Source organism: Rousettus aegyptiacus, unplaced genomic scaffold, assembly GCF_014176215.1.
Source record: "Rousettus aegyptiacus isolate mRouAeg1 unplaced genomic scaffold, mRouAeg1.p scaffold_m13_p_11, whole genome shotgun sequence".
Taxonomy (NCBI): domain Eukaryota; kingdom Metazoa; phylum Chordata; class Mammalia; order Chiroptera; family Pteropodidae; genus Rousettus; species Rousettus aegyptiacus.
In genome coordinates this window covers 11,345,900-11,353,996 of record NW_023416286.1, presented here as the reverse complement: position 1 = coordinate 11,353,996, position 8,097 = coordinate 11,345,900, and the positions used below count along the sequence as shown (strand labels likewise).

Genomic DNA, 8,097 nt, shown 5'->3' with positions numbered 1-8,097 from the left:
TCCCTCTAGCTGTCACAGCGCTCACTGCCCGCTCCTCTTCCCCAGTCCCAGGGGTTCGGCAGACGGGGTGGGGGAAGATTGCGCAAGCGCTGGGGGTGCGACGTGGTCACCGGAGACCCCGGCTGCGGTCTGCGCCCCTCGGGCGGTTGTCTTGCGTCTTCCGTCCCTGCCTCCGGGGGTTTTACGGGGACTACAGGATTAACGAGGACGACAGGATTAACGTCGCCCCATACACCATTTATGAAATCTCAGTGGACAGCACTCACGCGACCAGTCCGCAGGGAAGACGCCGAAGGCCGTGGCGTGCGCGCTGGGGCCCGGATGCGAACCGGGCGGCCGGTGGGCGGTGCGGCCGCGTGACGTGCGCGCCCGGGAGCGCGCGGCCCGGAACGCCGCGCGAGCTCCGGAGGCGGCCGCGCGCTCGGGCCGGGCTGCGCTAGCGGGTCGCGTCCGCGCGCGTCGGAGGGAGTCGGCCTGGCGGCTGCTGCGGACGCCGAGGAATTTCGGGCGGCCCGAGACCTGGACGAGCAGGCGGGCGGCGGCCGTCGGCGAAGGGTGAGCTCTTGCGCGAGCCCCGAGGCGAGCGGGTGGCGTGAGCGGCCTGGCAGGACAGACGGGCGGCGACGGCAGAGAAGGCTGGGCGCGCGCCCTCATCCAGGGAGCAGTTTCGGCAGAGGATAGTTCGAGACGTTGTTAGTTAACCGCCCCCATCCAGTAGTTTGGAATCTGCGCCCCCTCCCCACCATTTGCCACTGGAACGGAGGTCCCTGCGCCCCTCCCCCGTTCGCCTCTGGGGTGGAGCGCGCTGCCCGCCCCGCCCTGCAGTCGTCGGGTCGCAGCCTTTAGAGCATCTCTGCTGACCGTTTTTGCCGCCCCCGCTGTTTACTTTGGCTTCGAAAATCGCGGCGATTATTTACTCTCACCCAGCCGCTTACAGCGTCCAGAAAGTTCGATAACCTTTACAGAAAGGTCAGCAGCCAGCCCCAGTGATCTCGGGAATGGATGGATAGTGCGCGGTTTTACTCTTTCTAATAATTTGTGCCTGTTTATCAGGCTTGAGCTCCGCACAGGATCCCTCCGACCCAATTTCTCTGTCTGGAAAAAGTTTCTCTCTTGGAATACACACTGCTTGTGACGTGGCATTGTTGCGTTACCGTAGGGTTGGCCCAGTTTTCCACTCTCTAATTGGAATGAGTTGCTTTACACTCTTTCAAAGATCATCAAATTTGGCTTTATTGTGTTGCAATTTAATGAATTTGCGTTCACGATTGTTGTTGCCTCTGAAATACGACCTTAAATATTTAAGAACTCAACAGTTTTTCTTTGAAATTTCCAAAATTGGTACCAAAAAAAGGTGATATAAGAATGTCTCTAATTATAAATAGATTCTTTTTAATTTAATTTTATTTTAATTTGCTCTCTTTTATAATAGCAGACCTTATTTGGTGACTTTATGTGAAACCTGTTTGAAACCAGAAGCTTTTCTCTTATATGGGTTCCTTCACACCAGTAGGGCCTTCTGAAATGTCGTTGTGTATAGCTTCCCTAACCTTCCCGAACAGGTTGAGGCACTACCAGAGGGAGTTGCGTAGAGCTCTTTGGGACAAGTTCCCTCTCCCCCTTTTTTTTTTTTTTTTGTAAAGGGCTAGATAGGGCCTTAGAGCAACTTCTGCTTACGCTAGGGAGATAAATGCTGAATTATTAAAGACTACTTGGGATGTTGGCTTTTGCATGGTGGTTATTAATTTCAGTGGTTATGGGACTGAGTTAAGTTGCCAGGTGTTTGATTCAGAATTTTGCTTTGGCTTTTGAGTATTTTTTAAAGCGCGTTCGTGGGCGCACACACAGTTACTACATTGTTTAAAAAATAACGTAATTGCACCGTTGGTATCTGGAACCAGGTTTTAATTTGTGATTTAATACAATTTTACTGGTGTAGGTCATGTTTTATTTAATGTTTCTATCTAGAGTTCCTTTATCGTGCTTTCTTCCTTCAAATGCTACCCATTCTTTAAGGTTTAAATTAATAAATGCCTTTCTACCCTAAAACCCTCTAAGCTTCCTTCAACCCCTCCCTCCCTCTGCTAACTCGTAGACATAGTAGCTTCCGCTTGGAATCAGACATTTTATTTCACTTTGTCGACAAATATCCATGGTCCTAACTCTTTGAATCTGTCTCTTCCCTTTAGTCGCCTTGACCTTAGGTTCAGTATTTGTGGAACATTATCTAAATCAACATTAACCTCCGAGGATATGAAATTAAATGAAGCTTGAAACAGTGCCAAGCACATTCAAAGAGTGTAATAAAAGGTAGTAAATTATGGTGCTTCTAAGGGCCTGAGCATATATGCACATCATGTTTGCAGTTATGTAGTAGTGAGTAGTTTTAAAGCAGTGCTTCTAATTTGCTTGTGAATCCCCAAAGTAATTTATGTAAAACCGTCACCTCGCACATGGTTGATTTATAATATTTTGCATCATTCTTTTAGGTAATGGTAAAGGATGCATTTTTCCCACATGGTATGGATAACTGACATTTATGTACCATGAAATTGGTGCATCACTCTTAACTGTATCCAAGGTTGTATGATAATTGCACTTGTATATTTATCACCACTGATTTTTTAAAGAAAAATATATGGTTCCTTTTTCTTGTAATTGTACTTTGATTTTTACCCCCACAAAAAGTTATCTTAATTAATTTTTCTTGAAAGCTTTTTATTTTCTGCTGTTTAAATTTTTCTTATGACTAGGAGTTATTTTTCTTATGGATTGAGTTATTAGAAGTGGTAATAGTTGGTTAGAACAGCATAATGCCTGATGGATTTTGATATAATTAAACATGAAAAAGTAGAAGTTAGCGGAAATTTATATTTTAATGAGATGGATGGTTGGAGTTGTGCCTTAAATTGAAATTGACACCTTTGATTTTTTTTTGAGGCTTCCATTCTAAAGGACTTTTCCATCCCGGGGTAATGAACCATAGTAAAAATAACAATGAGTGAGAGGTCTGCCTTTATTTTTTCAGTAAGGTATGACTTTATTTTGTCACTTTGTCACAAAGAAAGATTGTGAGAGGAGTCTAGGAGAGGGGAAAGAAATGGCATGATAACCAGACTGGGCATATGACTAGGCAGATCATTTATAGTGAGGAGCACTAAATGGAAATAGAGGGATCTGGTGGCCTTTTTCTTAAAATTATACATGTGGCAATGTGTTCCCTTGAAAAGTCTTCATGTGCCTCAGGGGTACACATCCCCCAGTTTGCAGGACCACTGAGAGCAGTGGTTATCAACCAGGATGATTTTGCTGCCTAGGGTACATTTGGCAATGTCTGGAGAGTTTTTTGGTTGTCATAAAGTATCTAATCGTCCTATAGTGAACAGGAGGACAGCCTCCCATAACAAAGATTTAACCAGCTCAAAAGGTGTGTCATACCAAGGTTGAGAAACCCTGATTTAGAGATTGAGTTTTGCAATCAGACTATTTAACTCTGTATCTAGGGCAAATAACCTTTTTTTTTTTTTTTTTTTTTGGGAAAAAATCAGGTAAAGATTTTAGGCTTTATGAGACGTGATCTCTGTTGTATATCCTTTTTTTTTTCTTTTCCAATTACAGTTGACAGTCAATATTATTTTATATTAGTCTCAGGTGTACAGCATAGTGGTTAGACATTTATATAACTTATGAACTGATTTTCCAGATAAGTCTGATACTCCCCTAACACCATGCATAGTTATTAATATTATTGACTATATATTTTACCCATACTGTACTTTACATCTCTATGACTATTTTGTAAGTACTAATTAGTACTTTTTAATCCCTTCATTATTTTCACCCAGCCCTCCAACCCCCTTCCATTTGGCAGTTATCAGTTTGTTCTCTGTATCTATGACATTGTTTCTGTTTTGTTTGTTCATTTATTTTTTTCTTTAGATTCCACATATAAGTGAAATTATATGGTATTTGTCTTTCCCTGTCTGACATAGTTCACTTAGCATAATACCCTCTGGGTCTATCCATGTTGTCATAAATGGTAAGATTTCTTTTTTTTTTCTTTTTCTTTTTTGTATGGCTGAGTAATATTCCATTATAGATGACTTTAGTCAGTCATCTGTTGATGGGCACATAGGTGGCTTCTGTATTTTGGCTATTGTAAATAACACTGCAATGAATATAGGGGTGCATGCATCTTTTTGAATTAGTGTTTTGGATTTCTTTGGATAAATACCCAGAAGTGGAATTGCTGGGTACTTTGTCTCTTGTTATAGCTTTTGTTTTAAAGTCTATTTTGTCTGATATAATATTGCTACCCCAGTTTTTTTTTTTAATTTTTATTTTCATGAAATATCTTTTTCCATCCCTTTCAGTCTGTGTGTATCTTTCAATTTGAAGTGGGTTCTCTCGTAGGCAGCACATGTATGAGTTGTTTTTTTAAAAAATCCGTTTAGCCGTCCTTTGTCTTTTGATTGTAACATTTAATCCACTTACATTTAAAGTAATTATTGATAAGTGTGTAGTTATTGCCATTTTAGTATTCATATTTTTTATCTTTTTTCCCCTCGAAGTCCATTGAAATACAAGACAACAAATCTTATAATACTAGTTTGGTGGTGATGAACTCCCTTAGTAAAGAGTGCAATTTTTCCATACAAATCACACCCTGATAGACCATTTAGTTATTCTTTGCCTGTTCTTAAGAAATGCATCTGGGTTCCTAAACAACTTTCTCCTTTCTAGAAAGGTGAGTAAGAAATGTTTAGTATACCAAGGTGCACAGCTTGAAAGACTAATGCATGCATTTTGACCCATTCCTTTCTCTAAACAAACACATCTTCCTTCCCTCATTTTCATCTTAATGCCTTCTCCATTTGAAACACATTTATTATTCAGTATTATTGATTTATAGTGGCTAAACACACCATTGTTCATGAGCGAGCCTTGTATTTTACTATAGAAATTTTCAAAAATAAATTCCTGAAAATTTAACAGTGGCGAAAAATATCAGCCTCATTTTCTAAGAGTGATGCTCACCAGTTTTGTTTCCATTTTTTCTTTTGTTTTCATGCTGATGGCAGAGCAGTTTTCATCTCCTTCTGAGCACTCCCCATTGAAAAGCTAAGTGTTTCAAACAGAACGGGCTCTATTCAGTGTACTGCTCCACATTCCAGCCAATTAAAGACATGGCATTTGACCATTAGCACTCCACTAGGCTTCAGAAGTACCATTTTGCCTTGGCTGAATGTCATTTCAGCCAGTAACAATTATTTTCTTCTGGAAAAAAAATTCACTGAAGGACATGGAGTCAACTGGTGCTTTTGATTTCAGAGCCCACTTGGTTATTTCTAAATTTCAGCTTGGGAAGGAAATTTGCAGTTACCTCTGGAGAACAAGCCATTTCACAGGAATCATAGGGCACTTCACTGCCAGAGGGGAGTGTTGTTTGATTTGTAAGATACGCCACCGGGTTCCACATCTTTTCAGGTTTTTCTTGAACTCAATTTATCTCTGATGGTGCAAAACTCACCAATTTCCCAAATCACAGCCTTTTCATCATGTAAAATGTATGCTAAATTTAGAATTCTCTTACATGCAAATAAAAATTTTAAAAAGAACATAGATTTCCAAATTCCATAATATCAACGATTCTTCCTGGTAAAACAAATGATTGAAGCCACAAAGCATTCTATTTGTACTTGGGGTGATTATTCACCTCCATGGCGTTACATGGATTTGCAAGCATATCTGAGTCTGTTGTCTCAAGAGTCCCTTGGGGACTGGCAGTATCAATCACTACATTGTTTTGCACACTACCTTACATCCAATAGATGTCAATCTATGCCATATATAATTATATATAAATTGTATATAATAGTAATGAAGTGAATTAATTAAAATTTTACTCATGATTTTTATATATATATGTGTATATATGTATATAGTCCACTAACTCCTACTAATCTTTCTCAGTTCTTCCTGTTAACTCCAGGTAAGAATGAAGCCAGTAGACATATTGAGTTATTGAGTGAGTTGGCTGCTCCCTTCCATTAGTCTCATTTTTTGCTAAGATTCCTGTTATTTGGCACCTATGACAGTTGTCATTTTATACAAAACCCAGTAGATCTAAATATTTTAATTTCTATTTTTTTAAATGTGTTATTAAGGGTCATTTTTTTAAAATTTATAAATGTATGATTTTTAAAAACTCCTAATTGAAAAGTTTTGCTTTGTTGACTTTCTTTGGGATGTTTGCAATTGAAAATGTAATGTAAACTTAAATTGAATACATATTCTGTAGTTTGTGGGCCTTGTCATATACCACTCTACATGTATTAGATCATATTAATTATGCTGTTGAAATATTTTCATTCTTGATATTTATTTTCCCACCTTGAGCTGTCTTTGAGAAAGGGTTATCAAAATATTTTTATATATTTTTATTATCCTAGAAATTTGTTATGTAATTTTCTATAAGCTATATGAGAATAAATATATATATTTATATATGCAGATATGTATTTATAGGTATATATTAATCTACACTCTCTCAGCAGTTCGTTGATGCTAGAAGCATCTTAATTTTGAATATAACTAAAGAGTGTTTACTTCATATTTGGAAGATTGTAATTTAAAGTCAATATCATGAGAATGCAAAATGGTATAGTCATTTTAAGAGACAGTTTAGCAGTTTCTGACAAAACTAGATATACTTTTACCATATGATCAGCAGTTGTGCTCCTTGCAGTTTACTCAGAGGAGGTGAAAACTTAGGTCCACACAAAACCTGCACTCACATGTTGATAGCAGCTTTATGTCATAATTGACAAAATTTGGAAGCAAACCAAGATGACCTCCAGTAGGTGATGGATAAATCTTGAGTCTTTAGTGGTACCTCTCTTGCTCTCTGTCTCCTATTCTCCTCTCTTCTTGCCCCTTCCTCTTCCTATATGATAATTTTGAGTTTGACTCTATCCAATCACAGGTCTTCCATTCAGAACGAGGTCATATATGAATCCCTCCATTCTTTGCCTCACTTAATGTAAAAAAACCAACTTGCTCCTTAGAAGAAGTGAGACTGTAAACATTTAAAATTTGAACTTGGTCTGTGTAACAAGATAATTGAACAGAAATGAGTAAGAATGTGAATTTGTGTTAGAGGAAAGTGAAGAAAAGAAGGATGGTTCCAGAAGTGTTTGCACAGATTCATTCGAGTTCTCTAGCATCCAGCACAAAGGTGCAAATATGATCTGTGATAAGTCTCAGAGTCTATAAGAAATAAAAACCAACTCTTTGACCCTTAGAGCACAGTTTTTTTCCCTGATGATAAAACTTAGGCAGACATTTCTCAGTTGTTCTTATAGAGCACATGGCACATATAACCAGCAATGTCTGTAATAATGTCCTTAAACTGAACACTGGGGTGAGTTTCACAGGGCTACTTTTAGTAATATCCTTCAGTTCTCACTGCATGAAAAATGAAACACCCCAAAAGACCAGTGATCAGAAAAAGTAGTCTGTAGGATATTTGAAAGAAGGCAGTATGTGATGGTGTCCAACAAACGGCCCCACGTGTCTGGCTCTACATTTCAGCAGATTTCTGGGTACCTAGAGCAGAGGTCGCAAACTGGCAACTTAAGGGCATCATCAGACCCAGAGGCATAGTGTGTTTATGCCACAGAATTAGTTCCCATGGTGTCTATTTTTAAAAATTAAGTTCTAACATAAAAATCAGGCAAGTTCACATAAAAATCCAGATGTTTAGCAATTGTGAAGTGGGACACGCGTAACTGGATTTTTATTACTTGTGGGGGCAAGTAATACCTGGTTGAAGAGCGCCCCCTGCTGCATTGGGGTGGTGTGCACTCCTCACGCCATACCTTAGTACAGAATGGACCCACTTTCACTCACCCCGTCAACTCAGCCCAAATAGATTTTTGTTCATTGACAGCCCTCTTGCAGACCAGAATGGGTCCACTTGTTCTTCAGGCAGGCCCATTAACGTTGCTTCCCTCTCTCCAACTTTGTAAAGGTTTTGAATGACACTGAGTTTAAGGTCATTTTGATGGCAGCTCTTATGCGTATGCCAGCCAAATA

The 8,097-nt window shown here is 39.4% G+C and overlaps 1 protein-coding gene across 3 annotated transcripts in view; it reads left to right on the top strand.

Moving 5' to 3' along the window:
• The first annotated feature begins 424 nt into the window (after positions 1–424).
• SPART (spartin) overlaps positions 425–8,097 on the top strand; it is a 49,735-nt gene continuing 42,062 nt past the window's right edge. For 2 of the 3 annotated variants that reach the window (XM_016151063.2, XM_016151064.2), the window contains exon 1: positions 425–555. The gene's annotated coding sequence lies outside the window, so the exon portion shown is untranslated. The remainder of the gene's footprint in view (positions 556–8,097) is intronic. The other variant, XM_016151062.2, reaches the window with a different exon arrangement.